Genomic DNA, 15,132 nt, shown 5'->3' with positions numbered 1-15,132 from the left:
AAACACTTGGACCTTGGACCTTTATATTGACTTGGACAGTCAATATAAAGACTGTGAGAGCTCTATGTAAACTTATGTGAATTTACACACAAGCAGGAGTTGTGCTCTTGGTTGAACCCCTTTACAGCCTAACACAAACTAAAGAGAAAAATGAGGTGATTATTAATGTGGATTTTAGTATTTGGTTGTCTTTCCTATAGAAGTTAACTAGTAAACTGAAATGAGATCTTGAGGCAAGGATGCAGACCAACGCTAGATTAACAGAGACAAATGTGCATCAGTGGGAGCTTTGGTTCGTGGTTGACCACTGTAACACTGTTCTTTCTCTAAGCGTGACATCTTGACCTTCTCTGCAGATATTCTAGGCTGAGCCAACACACACACACACACACACACACACACACACACACGATTAAAAGATTAAAAGGAGCAAAAAGACAATCTCCAAACAATAGATTTCACAAGAAGGGTTTGGGAGTGGATCATAGGCAGGACTAGAGGGCCAGATTCCTTCCATTTATTTTTATGTCAACAGCACTTTACGGTTTCATGAACATAAATATAAAAATGGTCCCTCTGACTTGGCCTTCAGGGACCCAGGAAGTATTTTATGGCCAAGGTAGTTTACTATTTTATAATACACACTGTTAGGTAGTACATTAACTTTTTATTGGACTCTATTTTACCTTTTCTTCATAGCTTTGGCCTGCAATTTTAAAGATGAAGTTTTCTTATTCATTGCATTTTATTTAGTAAAATTTAAACTCAACCCAGGTGAACAATTGAGATTTCAAGGACAGAAGCACATTTTTTAATCAAATAAATGCATTTTAAATATAAATTTGAAAGGATTGTACTATAGTAACATCACTACTAGAAATCTAATATCTGTGGAGTTGAATAGATAGATCAATTACTCATTAAAGTAACATTTTCTTATATGCATATATCTGCATATGTATGCTAGTAATTTTTTTTGTGAATAATAGAATATATAAAAGAAAAACCTCCTTTAGAAAACTGTTAAAATAAATAAACATATGAGAGCAACTTCTACTTCCTGTCATGCAAAAAGAAAAATGGACAAATGTATGAAACACACATTGTCCAGCAATGATCCCTGAGAGATGAGAAAGAAATGATGTAAAGCCTACAATTGCCCAGCTTGCTGCCTTGAGAGCTTTCATGCAAAGGGAGGGAGTCTCTGTTGGAGCCCAGCAGACTGGTTGAGAAGAAGGGCAAGTTCAGGTGGGCAAAGGCCGGAAAGCTTCCCAACACTGGGTACAGAGAGGAGACAGCACTGGGAGACCTCTGGAGACCTGCAGAGGTACCCGGGGAGAATTCAGCTGAGCACTGTTGATCATATGCCTGTGGGAAACTATGGACTGGGGAAAGACCCGTTTGAAAGGATGAGACTCAATTCAGTGTCACAGACACACAGCACCAAGAATAGAACCTGTTCCCATCAGCCAGACAGGAAACATTCATAATTCATGGGATATTGGGCAAAGGACACAGAAGAGTCGTGTCTAAGTCATGGATAATGATTAGCCCCAGATTAGTGCTTTTGAATCTCAGCACTATCACTGTTTTAGTCTGAATAACTATTTATTCAATTGAGGTATTGAATTGTGAGGTATTCTATTTATTGTGAGGTATTTGTCCTGCACACTGCTGACATTAGCCTTTCAGATGCCAGTACTATACCCCCTCCACCAGACATTGTCAAATGTCCCTTGAAAACAATATCATTTGTAGCTTATATCCACTGGCTTGGACTGACCAGTCTTGGACTGACCAGTTCTTGGACTGTTTCAGTTCAGCATAACAAATCTTTAAAAGCAGTATATGAGAATATTAAACTATTTATGAGTAAACTAATGGCATTCCAAGGGAAAGCCAAGAGATGTTTATAAGAAAACACAATTACCTAGCACACAAGATAAAACATAGTATCTTGCACCATATAAACATTCACCAACTTTTCTATACTTACCATGGTGAGTATAGCACAGTGAATGTATAGAACTGGCAAATTACTATGTAGTACACCTGAAACTTTTATAACATTGTATGTCAACTATATTTCAAAAGAAGTGATATATTTTTTTTAATTTACCAAGATTTCAAATAGAGAGTCAAACATGTCCCATAAGGAGAAAAACCAATCATTGAAACTGATTCAGTCCTAACACAGGTGTTATATTTAACAGATGATGTCTTGAAACAATCATTATAACTGAACTCCACATGTTCAAAGGGCTAAGTAGAGACATGGTAGATTTTAAAAACACATCAAGTTTCTAGATATGAAAATTCTGTGTTAGATTTTAAAATATACTGGATGGGTATAATGATAGATAAGACACTCTAGAAGAAAACACTACTAAACTTGAAAACATACTACTGTAAACTAAATAAAACACAGAGAAAAGAGAAATTTTTAAGTCTGTGAAATAAAGACTTTTTCATATCTAAAAAGATAAATGAATTTATCACAAATAGAATGGCACAACTAGAAATATCAAGAGAAGATCTTCAGGAAAAGCAAAATGACCTGGTAGTAATGTGGATCTATTTAGCAAGAGAATAAAGAGTACCAGAAATTATAGCTACACAGATAAATATATGAGACTATTCTGATTATTAAGTCCTCTTTTAAAAATGGTTCAACAAGGGGAATCTGGGTGGCTCAGTCAGTTAAGAATCTGCCTTTGGCTCAGGTCATGATTCTAGGACTCTGAGATCAAGCCCCACATTGGGCTCCCTGCTCAGCAGGGAGCCTGCTTCTCCCTCTCCCTCTGTCTGCTGCTCCCCATTTTTGCTCTCTCTCTTTCTCTCTCAAATAAATAAATGAAATCTTTTTTTAAAAAAACAATGGTTTCACAAATATCATAAAAGCAAAAACTTAACAATGCAGTGTGGAGTTTGTTTCAAATATAAAATAAAAGTGTATGGCAAACATAGCAGAAAGATCCAGAGGGAACAAAAGAAAATACACTATTGTAAGCTTCCCATATCATACGTGATATTGTATGGCTTCACTTGAAAGTAGACCAGGATAAAGTAAACTTTTCTATATTAAACCCTAACTGCTAAAGTAATAAAACAAAGAACTAGAGTTAAGACAAGAATGAAATAAAATGTAATCATAATAGTATCGAGTGAATCCAAAGGAAGGCAGAAAAATAGGAAAGTGGAGAATAAGAACAGATGGGACCAATGAAATACAGATGATAAGATGACAGCTATCTACCTGGCCTTATCAACAATCACAGTACACGTGATGGCCAAATGCCCTCATTAGAAAGCAATGCTTGTCATGCAGGATCAAAAAGCCAGACTCAACTACTATATATACACATATATAGACACATATGGGCTACAAAAAACACATTTGGTTATGAGAATTCAAACAAGTTAAAAGTAAAATGATTAAAAGAGATATATCATGTTAACACTAATCTAAAAATGTTAGTAACATAGAAGTCTATGTTAATTTCAGGCAAAGTGTATATTTCAGTGGGAAGAATATTAAAATATTACCAGGGAGTAGAAGATCATTTCATAATGCTAAAGGAATCAATTTTCAGGTGACTGTAGACTCCTAAACCTGTATGCAAGCAATATACCTTAAACAAAGTAAAAATAAACAGAACTGCAGAAGGAAATAGACAAATCCACAGAGTTGGAGATTTCAAAACTTCACTCAATAATTGAAAGTATATGTAGACAGAAAATCTATACTACAAAGCTGTGATCATTAAGACAACATGGTACTGCCATAAAAACGGACACATAGATCAATGGAACAGAATAGAGAATCCAGAAATGGACCATCAACTCTATGGTCAACTCTATGGTCAACCATTCATATGATCAAAATTTTAGCAAATCAGATTCAATGACATATCTTCATAATCTTCAACAAAGCAGGAAAGAATATCCAAAGGAAAAAAGACAGTCTCTTCAATAAACAGTGTTGGGGAAAATTGGACAGTCACATGCAGAAGAATGAAACTGGACCATTCTCTTACACTGTATACAAAGATAAAATCGATGAAAAACCTAAATATGAGACAGGAACCCAACCGAATCCTACAGGAGAACACAGGTAACAACCTCTTTGATCTTGGCTGCAGCAACTTCTTGCAAGACACATCTCTAAAGGCAAAGGAAGCAAAAGCAAAAATAAAGTATTGGGACTTCATCAAGATAAGAACTTCTGCACAGCAAAGGAAACAGTCAACAAAACTAAAAGGCAACCTATGCAATGGGAGAAAATATTTGCAAATGACATATCAGATAAAAGGCTAGTATCCAAGATCTATAAAGAATTTACCAAATTCAACACCCCAAAAACAAATTATCCAGTCAAGAAATGGGCAGAAGACATGAGCAAACATTTCTTCAAAGAACACAGACAAATGGCCAACAGATACATTAAAAAATGTTCTACATCACTTACCATCAGAGAAATACAAATTAAAACCACAATGAGATACCACTTACACCAAGTTAGGACGGCTAAAATTTACGAGACAGAAAACAACAATTGTTGGCAAGGATGTGGAGAAAGGGGAACCTCTTACACTGTCGGTGGGAATGTGAACTGGTACAGCCACTCTGGAAAACAGTGTGGAGGTTCCTCAAGAGATTAAAAATAGAGCTACCTTATGACTCAGCAATTGCACTACTGGGTATTTACCCCAAAGATATGGATGTAGTGAAACGAAGGGGCACCTGCACTCCAATGTTCATAGCAGCAATACCCACAATAACCAAACCGTTGAAGGAGCCACGATGTCTTTTGATAGAGGAGTGGATAAAGAAGATGTGGTTTATATATACAATGGAATATTACTCAGCCATTAGGAAGGATGAATACCTACCATTATTATCGATGTGGGTGTAGCTGGAAGATATAATGCTGAATGAAATAAGTCAATCAGAGAAAGACAATTATCATATGGTTTCACTCATATTGGAATGTAAGTAGTAGTGCAGAGGACCATAAGAGAAGGAGGGGAAGCTGAATGGGAAAATAATCACAGAGGAAGACAAACCATGAGAAACTCTTAACTTTGGGAAACAAACTGAGGGTTGCTGGAGAGAAGGTGGGGGGGGGTAACTGGGGGATGGGCATTAAGGATGGCAAGTCATGTGATGAGCACTGGGTGTTATATGTAACTGATGAATTATTGAAAACTATATCTGAAACTAATGATGTCGAATATGTTGGCTAATTAAGTTAAAAAAAGAAAATCTGTAAGGATATAGATTTGAACAAAATTGTCACCAAACTGAACTAACTAAAATGTATAGAAGACTCCATCCAACAATAGCAGAATTTATATTCTTTCAAGGGGCCACAAAAGAATTTACCAAGATAGGCCATATTCAGGGCCACTGTAAAGTCCAAATAAATTTCAAATAATTTAAGCCAGGCTATTTCCTGACCATATAGTAAATAAATTAAAAATCAATAACACTAATGTCTCCAGAAAAATCCTCAAATCTTAAAAACTAAAAAATATACTTGTAAATGAATCATGAGTCAAAGGAGACATAAAAAGAAAGAGTATATTTTGACCTGAATACAAATATGACTTACCAATTTTTGTTGGATGCCACTGAAGTCTGTCAGGAATTTATAATATTAATTGCCTATAATAGGAACCAGAATGAACTCAAATTGAATATCTCAGTGTTCAACTAGAGGAAAAAGAGGAAATGTAGCCCAAATTATTAAATGACACACTCATAAAGAAAACAGAAATCCATGCAATAGAAGAGAGAGAAACAATAGAAAAAATAAAATTTAGAAAATGTAACCAAAACTGCTTTTTAGAAGATTAATGAAATTAGTAAGTGTCTTCTTAGGCTGATCAGGAAAAAAAGAGAGAGAGAGAGAGAGAGAGATAAAACCCGAAAGTTTCCAATATCAGGAATAAGCAAGGTGTCATCACTACAGATTCTACAGATTAAAAGACATTAAGGGGGGATCCCTGGGTGGCTCAGCGTTTTGGCGCCTGCCTTTGGCCCAGGGCGCGATCCTGGAGTCCCGGGATCGAGTCCCGCGTCGGGCTCCCGGCATGGAGCCTGTTTCTCCTCCTCCTGTGTCTCTGCCTCTTTCTCTCTCTCTCTCTGTGTGTCTATCATAAATATAAATAAATAAATAAATCTTTAAAAAAATAAAAATAAAAGACATTAAGGGATGAGCAAAAAACTGGAACAGACATCTCTCCAAAGATGATCTACAAAACAACAAGAATATTAAAAAATACTCAACATCACTAATCATTGGGCAACTATACACCTAATCCCAAGGCGCTATCATCTCACATCCACTAGAGTAGCTACCAAAAAAATCCAAATAACAAGGATTGGTGAGATTGTGGAGACTGAACACTTGTGTACTCTTAGTCAGAATCTAAAATGGTGCAATTACTCACTATGGAAACAGTATGGCCATTCTTCAAAAACTTAAAATCAAAATTACTATATTATTCTATAACTTTAATTATGATTATACATCCAAAGAAATGACAGCAGGGTTTCAAAGAGTAGTTTGTACACCCATGTTCACAGCCGTATTATTCACAACAGCTGAAAGGTAGAAGCAGCTCAAGTGGCCATCAACAGTTGAATGAATTTTTTAAATGTGGTATACACTTACAAGGGAATGTGTTCAGCTTTAAGAAGGAGATTCTTGGGACCCCTGGGTGGCTCAGTGGTTCAGCGTCTGCCTTCAGCGTCTGCCTTCAGCTCAGTGGTTTAGCGTCTGCCTTCAGCTAAAAGGAAAATTATTCCCAACTCATTTTATGAGACCACCATATAAAACAAGTCTAAGATATTACAAGAAAACTACAGACATCATGAGCATGGAAGAATAAAAATTCTAAGCAAAATTTTAGCAAATCAGATTCAACGACATATAAAATACATCATGACTAAGTGAGATTTATCTCAGGAATGTAAAGTGAAAATTAAGCACTGTGATTCATCACATTAACAGAGTGAAAAGCCACATGAACATCTGAGTAAAAGCATAAAAAGCATTTCACAAAAACCAACATCCATTTTTCGTAAAGATGTTCAGCAAACTAGAAATAGAAGACTCCTCCTTCCACCTGCTGATGGGCATCTGTAAAAAAGCTACAGCACCAGTGATACACATAAGGTGGAAGATGAGACACTTTCCCCTGGAGATTGCAAACAAGATGTGGATGTCATACACAGCAGATAGGAATATAAAATAGCTCAACTGCTTTGAAAAAGAATGTGTCTCTTAAAAAATTAAATCTATGCCTACGTTATGATGTAGCCATCTCACTCTTAGTCTTTGACCCAAAGGAAAAGAAGGGTCCTTCCATACAAACCTTGAGCGCAGATATTCATGGCTACTTAATTTGTGATAGCCGAAAAGTGGAAACCACAGTCCATCAACACAGTCATGGATAACCAAGTTGTGCACTCAGACCACATCACACTACTCAATAGTAGAAGGAATGAAGCATTGATGTGTGCCACAGTCTTGATGGATCTCAAAATGATCATGCGGAGTGAGGAAACTAGATAAAAAAGAAGAGCACATAATGTGTTATTCCATGTACGTAGAATTCTAAAGAAAACATAGTAATCTGTAGTGAGAGAAAGCAGATGGGTGGTTTCCAGGTGGTCGTGGAAGGAAGTGGTGGGGAATTTGTAAATGCCAGTCTTTCCCTTTAGCAAGTCACTTGTAAAAAAGGTACTGTCTTCCCTTCACGTACTGTCTTTTTTCCATTGGATATTCTTTCTTGCTTTGTTGAAAATTAGTTGGCCATAGCCATAAACGCCAAACTATGGAAGGAGCTCAGTTGTCCGTTGACAGATGAATGAATAAAGAAGATGTGGCGCACACACACAAACACACACACACACGCACTCACAATGGAATATTACTTAGCCAACCAAAAAATGAAACCTTGCCATTTGCAATGATGTGGATGGAACTAGATGTTATCCTAAGCGAAATAAGTCAATCAGAGAAAGACAATTATCATATGATCTCATTCATATGTGGGATTTAAGAAACAAAACAGAGGATCATAGGGGAAGGGAGGGAAAAATAAAACAAGATGAAATCAGAGAGGGAGACAAACCATAAGAGACTCTTAATCATAGGAAACACACTGAGGGCTGCTGGAGGGGAGGGAGTTGGGGGTGGGGTAACTGGGGGTCGGACATGAAGGAGGGCATGTGATGGAATGAGCACTGGGTGTTTTGTGCAACTGATGAGTCACTGACCTCTACCTCTGAAATTAATAAAACACTATATGTTAATTACATTGAATTTAAATTAAAAAACTATATTCCCTACTGGTAGAGAAATGCAAAACAAAAAAAAAAAAAAAAGAAGGATCTTTTATTTATTTGTGCAAAATCCAAATAATCCTTGGAGATGTCTTGGAAGCTGTGGTGCCAATGCAAAATCTCAAGTTTGGGAACTCACAGCAGCTGTTCCTGACAAGGACCTAGGAAGCTAATGGGGATGCACAAAGCAGAGGCTTATTTGCTGCATCCTGAAATAGGAAAGTGTCATGAGCCTGAAGAGAATGACTGAAATGAACAAATGATTTGAAATATATTACAGGATGGTAGATGGTGAGTTAGCATTTATCCTCCATGGCTAAATTCTGGATCTGGCGGCCCGCATAGGCACCCTCTGAGAGAGAGAGGACACCAGATTTCCTTGCACTTTTTAAAAGTGATGGACAGGGGCACCTGGGTGGCTCAGTGGTTGAGTGTCTGACTTTGGCTCAGGGCATGATCCTGGGGTCCTGGGATCGAGTCCCGCACTGGGATCCCTGCAAGGACTCTGCTTCTCCCTCTGCTTGTATCTCTGCCTCTCTCTGTATGTCTCTCATGAATAAATAAAATCTTTTAAAGAAAATAAATTTAAAAACTTAATGCAGTGGACGGATCTGAAATTGTCAGCCAATGGGGAGGTAAACTTGTGAGTTGGATCCATGGATTCTCTCTTCAACTTTGAAAAAAATGTAGTTTGAGAGATCGGAGAGGGTGAAAAGAAAGTGCCCCCCCTCCAGGGTTGCATAGAGAGTAGAACATAGCATTGCTGTCACTATGTACATCACAGTAAAATATTAACCCAGATTCCTCAGAAACAAAAATAATGGATCACATAAGCAGCACTAGAATCAGAATAGCATCTGCTGATGCTCTAAATATGGTGAAATCTCAAGGCCCATTCACTATCATATTCAGGATCCAAATTGCTGCCCAGCTGGGATGCAGAGAGCACTCCCAGAAGAGCAAGAACATCGTGAACTTTGAGACCAAGATGCTCTGCTCCCTCTGAAGAGCCAGTAATGTATTCAAAACTGTTGAAGACAGGACACTGAAATAAATTGGCCATGTCGTCTGTGATTCGTTCTGGTGTAACACGCCAGGGCGTCCGGGAAACCTCCAAGTTATTAGATAAATGGATGTGTTTGTCATCAGAAAGTGTAGCTAAGCTTTGATAATCATGGCTGGACTTATGTTTGCATTTTTTCCTATAAGACCAACAAAAATTATTTTTTTAACAAAAATTATTGAAGCAAGGTTGGCTTTAAAGCTTTCACGTGAGCAAGAGGATGATTTCTCTGTGGTTTGGAAGGGAGGGGACTCCACATTCTCTTTCTGTGTCCTTGTTTATGCTCAAACATGAACAGACATTTCTCAGCGGTGACACGCTCCATTGTCCTGTGCATGTGGCTCCCACCTCTGATACCTGGGATAAGACCAGTTTTCTGGTTGGGCACATTTCCTTTTATGGACATAAGAAGTTGGTTAACAGAAGAAACAAGCAAAGGATTAATTTACCCCCCAACCCCACACACACACACATACATTAGAAATGTTGAAAAAAACACAAAGGTACTCTTCTTATCTTTTTCCTTGCCAGGAACCTTTGGAATACTCTCCTACATGGTACAAATATAATCAATAGAACACCTGAAATGTTAGCATGGAATTATCTGTTCTGCTGAAAACAGTAGGCCTCTACCACAGAAATGAGGGGATCCAGTAACCCTGCTCTGATTACCAGAGCACTCGGACCCAAGTGCCCAGGGTGGCAAGTCATCGGATCCCAGCAGGGCATGGAACCCCCACCTATACCAAAGGAGCCATAGCTCTGGCATTTATTCCTTTATTCAGCCTGTCAGTGAGTTTTTCATCAGTACATCCTCCATGCCAGCCGTCAGGATACACTCTGAACAAGATTATTGAAAGAGGTGCCTTCTCTCATAGAACTCGTGCTCTTGTAGTGGAAGACATATGAATAAATAAGTAAATACATAAATACAATAATGCTAGACACACTGAATGGCAGTGCAGGTTGTCAGAGGATTTTTAAAGGGTGGGGTTCTATGGAGCAATTGGGCAGCTGCTTCCTCCTATGCAGTCAGGAGGTGCCAATGAAACTTAGGTGTGAGTGACAGGCTGCATGCAGGGGCGGGTAGAAAAGCATCTGTGACAGTGACCAGCAGGGGGAAGAATGTGGCTTGATGCAGAAGCAGACAGTTACTATTCCTGGGATGGAGGGGCTTCAGCATGTTAGGTGTTGGAAGCCAGACCAAGTGTTTGGACACCATTGTGAAGTGCAAAGAGAGACTTTTGAGTCTTTGCGAAGCAGCAGAATGACAGTAGGGTACCGAGTTTAAAAGGATCCTGATGGCTATCAGAGAGTCATTGGTCATCCAGTTGGGCCTGGAGGGGATCACCTGGGCATGAGTGTAGGTGCTGGGGAGATGGGTCCTCAGGACACAGTTCTGGAACTCCCCCACCCCCCCACCACCCAACAAGGTAACAAAACCCTGAGAAGCTGCTGCTATCATGAAGGAGTTTCAAACATCAAAGAATAAAGAATATGCTGGTAAAGAAGTCAAGTCAAGAAAAGACCAGCTGGTTCAAATGTTGCCAAAAGGTTAAAAAAAGATGATGATTGAGACAGGACATGGCATGTAGCAGGAGGTCACCTAGACAGGACTGGTTTTAGTGAGGTGTAGAAGTAGGAATGATTCTTAGCATCCATCCATTTATCCAACCATATTCCTAAAATGCCTCATGTACATCAATATGGTTCTAGACGCTGGGGGCAAAGCATAGGCCTTAGCCATAGTCCTCCTGCCCCTGTGAGGCTTACTGTCTAGTGAAGCCCAAAAGGACGCTGAGAATAAATGAATAAGTAAATGCTAGTTGGTCGTCATTGCTATGGACAAAAGTCAAATGTGGGGGAAGCACAGGGAGGGTGCAGCACACCTACAAAGCTAGGTACTTCTTGGAATGGGCTGTCAGGGGTGGTGGACTAGATAGTGTGGTGGGCAGGGTCTGAGGTGACCCTAGGGGTGTACACCCTTGTAATCATCTCCCCTTGAATGTGGGTGGAAGTCCTGCCTTAACTCCAGTCAATAGAATGTGGCCAAGGTGAGAGGATGTCGTTCCATGATTATATCTCATTCTATAGGAAGCCCTCTGAGCAGACAAACAAGAGAAGTTCTTGGTGACCTGAAGGAGTAGGGGCCATGTCCTGAGAGGACCACATCCAGGGGACTATGAGGGCCTCAGCTCTGCAGTGTGAGGATCTGAATTCTGCCAACAAGCACTGTGAGCTGGAAGAGGACCTTGAGGCAGAGATAAATTCAGAGTTCCCAAGGGAATGGACAAAGGGTAGTGCATGATCCCTAGCTCAGTGCTCACCTGGAGAGCATAACATACTAGATTTAAAGATGGCTAGAAGGAAAGAACCACTATGGAGAAAGATGTGGGGGTAATTTCCCTCTACAGGCTCTCCCTTTATCCACTAGAGGCTGACTTGCCACCCACGCCCACGGCTTTGTGGGAAACATAAAATTAAATCCTCAAAGGGCGTCTGGCCTTACAGGAGAGAGGATGATCATGAATCATGATAAGTGAAGGTGGAAGTACAAGAGTACCCTAAAGGGTAGTGCCTTGGGGGCTGAGGGGCCAGAGTCCCTGTGCTGAGAGGACACCCCAGCAGGCTTGGCAGAGGAGACACTGCTGGGGATGTATCCACAGGATGGGCAGGGAGGGCTCTGAGTTCTAGCACATGTCTCAGGGAGAGTTAGAAGAGAGAAGTCACCGTGATGGGAGAATGGGCACAGTCCTGCAAACAGGACTCATGGGGGGAATGGCCAGAGTGGAGACCGAGTAGCACAGGGGGGCAAGAGCTCCCGGCCTGGACTCCAGGCTGAAGAACCATGAGTCAACTGTGTGGTCAGGGGAGAGGCCTCTGAATTCTCTCTAGACATGCAGCCTAGCAAGAGCCACCCTCAGGACCATGGCTCTGCGGCATTGAGAAGGAGAGCTGGAAAAGCAAGAGGCCAGAGCAGAAGGTGGAAGAAGATGGGAGCTGACTTCCATCCCAGTGTCTCTTGTCCCCAGGGCTGTGGATGTCCAGGATGCCATCAACAGACAGCAGGTGGAAACAGGAAATTAAAGCTCCAAAGAGAAGTCACCACCGCAGCTACAGATTGGTGAGTCGTCCCCTCCCCAGGCATATCATTGAAACCATCCATCCTTAACTCACATCTGGCCCAGGGTATGCTGTCAGCTTCGCTGCTCTGGCACTGGAGAAAGGCTTCCAGGCCTCTCTCGGGAGAAGCAGGGAGCAGAGTGCCGGAGCGTGGAGCAGTGTGTGCTGATGTGATAGGGAAGCCTGGCGCTGGGTCAACTTCGAACACTTGAACACAAGGAACAGGATATTCTGACAGTGATTGTCTGGCAATGGCCATGTATCTGCTGAGAGTCTTATCTGAAGTTCTAATGTAAATTAGCAAAAAAGCCCTGTGCTTTGGGGCCGCAACAGTTCCATCTGTCATCATGACTGGTACATGGCTGAGACTTCCTAATTTCTGACTATACTCCCTTGGACAGAGTGACGGACATTGACACTGATCTCCCCTTACCCAGTAAACAGGCTTACACAGTCTCAGGAGTGTCATCAGGCCTCAGACTCAGGTCAGGACTAGGCCGCCTTTGGGCTGAAGCTACAGCATATGTTCCATTTATCAAGATGAGGTGGTAGTTTTTCGGTGTGTAAACCATGACAACGTAAGCAAAAAAACTGACCAGTTAATTTGTAGCTGTTTCATTTCATATGTATTTTCAAGTCAACTTGGGGGGAATGACCCCCAGCCCACTGAGGGAGGTGCACGGCTGGAGCTGCCATGTCTGTGCACTTCCTGGTCTGGGTCCGGGGTCCCCACCTCGAGAAAGAGCATGGCGAGTAGGGCCAACCCATGGGTGCAGACCAGTGATGGTGAGGGATGGAAAGCTAGGCCAGTGCAGACTGCATGCAGGGGGAACATGGCCTCCACAGGGAAAGAGCTTTGCGAGCCATTCGGGGATCATCTGGAGAGTCAAATGCTGTAAGTCCACGCATGGTCTGTGCAAAGATCAACAACATCATATGGTTTTATCGCCTACATTTCTGTTGGGAGAGTTAATTATCGTCAGCCTAGGAATCCCTGAAATAGAAGACGACAGAAAGAGGAGATCTGTGGGTCCACAAATGCTTCTGGAGACCAATCTCCAAAGCTGCTACCAAGGGCCACCACATTTTCATCTTTCTGACCTCTTGGCTTCACACTTCCAAGGCCACCCACTCAAGGCCTTATTGGACGGGGCGCAGCTCCAGGCATGCAAGCAGTGTTCCGCCCCCTATAAGGGGCCCCGGTGGTGAGGTCCAGCCTGGGAGTCTGGGCAGAGGGCAAGACTAGGAAGGACCACACAGTACTGCCCTGGGGAAAGGGGCACCCTGGGTGTGCTACACAGGCACAGTGGGGGTGGCCAGGGCCTCCGAGATGAGAGAAATGTTGAACATGAAGCACAAGCAGGGCTCGTTGGCAAAGTGCATGCTAGGTGGACCCGTACCTACAGCAAGGTCGCTGGTGCTCCCTCCGTGATGTCATAGAAGTTGGCATCCAGGTGTCACTTTCACAGGTGGGTGGGGCCTATTTTTATGTGATGTAACTTCCACCTTAAGCAAGCAGCCTGGGGGCCAGAGTCTGTGCTGTGAGGCTGCACCACATCTGCTCTATCCACTCTGAAGGATTGTGCTGGGCAGGAGCTGCTTGAGTACCAGTGTGTAGTGATGGCCGGGAGCCTCCATTTCTGAGGCAACTAGCTGTTTGCTATGGTATCACCAGGAATAATTCTTTCCAGCATAGTTTTATGGATCTTGCTGCATAAAACATCTAGTTATTGTTGGAACTAGGCCATGCGGGGATATAGAAATACTTCAGCAACAGGCTTCGCCTGTGGCAATAGCCCAGTAGACCGATGGCCAATTCTGTCATTTCAAATATTTTTCCGACCATTAACCTTAAGTGTTGAAATCAACTACAATCATAGAGATGATACTTATGATGTATCTATTTTTTAATGGAAAGATCCATGCTTTTCTCATCCTTTTTTTTTTTTTTTTGCATGCTCCGTATACTACATTCCAGTATTGCTTGAGAAATGTAGGTTCCAAAGCTAGTCAGTGCTGCTAAGAGCTCAGAGGCATTAAGTCAGGAAGACTAAGTGGTTCTGGTCATTGAGATGGGCCCTGGGAGGAGGAATCTACTGGCATGATGGAGAGGTCTCCAGAAAATATGTCGCATCCCCACCAGTCCCCTGATGCCCATGCTCTCAGGTGGACCATGAGGAAGGACAGATGCTTCTTTAACACCTGTGCTTTTCCAAGTTCATTAATGGATAAGTTGGAAACTTAGGCTGCCAGGGTGTTAGAGACCATGAGGAGAAAATGCCTCCCTGCTTGCGGGAGGGCTGAAAGAGTGTTCCTGAAACCACAGGTCTCAGACTCTGAGACTGTAGGTCTCTCGGCCACCCTGTGTTCTTGCGCCTCCTTCTTCTTACTCTAAGGCAAAGTCTCCAGACCTGGGCACCAATGACATTTTGAGCCGAGTCTCTGTTGTGGGGACTGTCCTGTGCATTGTCAGCCAGTTAGCAGCACCTCTGCCCTCTCAATCAATTCCAGAACCACTCTCCCCAAGGGTGGAAACCAAAAATATCTTCAGACATTGCTAAACGTCCCCAGGTGAGAACCACTGCTCTAGA

General features: G+C 41.7%; 1 long non-coding RNA gene across 1 annotated transcript; it reads right to left on the bottom strand.

Annotated features, from left to right (window-relative positions):
• Positions 1–13,144: 13,144 nt before the first annotated feature.
• Positions 13,145–13,935, bottom strand: LOC140622388 (uncharacterized). Its single transcript, XR_012022157.1, has 2 exons — positions 13,643–13,935; positions 13,145–13,535 (listed from the first exon to the last, which is right to left on the bottom strand). It is a non-coding gene; the product is annotated as an uncharacterized lncRNA (long non-coding RNA).
• Between the last annotated feature and the right edge of the window lie 1,197 nt (positions 13,936–15,132).

The sequence above is a fragment of the Canis lupus genome, chromosome 31 (genome assembly GCF_048164855.1).
Source record: "Canis lupus baileyi chromosome 31, mCanLup2.hap1, whole genome shotgun sequence".
Classification (NCBI taxonomy): Eukaryota; Metazoa; Chordata; class Mammalia; order Carnivora; family Canidae; genus Canis; species Canis lupus.
Note: the sequence above shows the minus strand (reverse complement) of the source record. Positions and strands in the feature narration are given on the sequence as shown.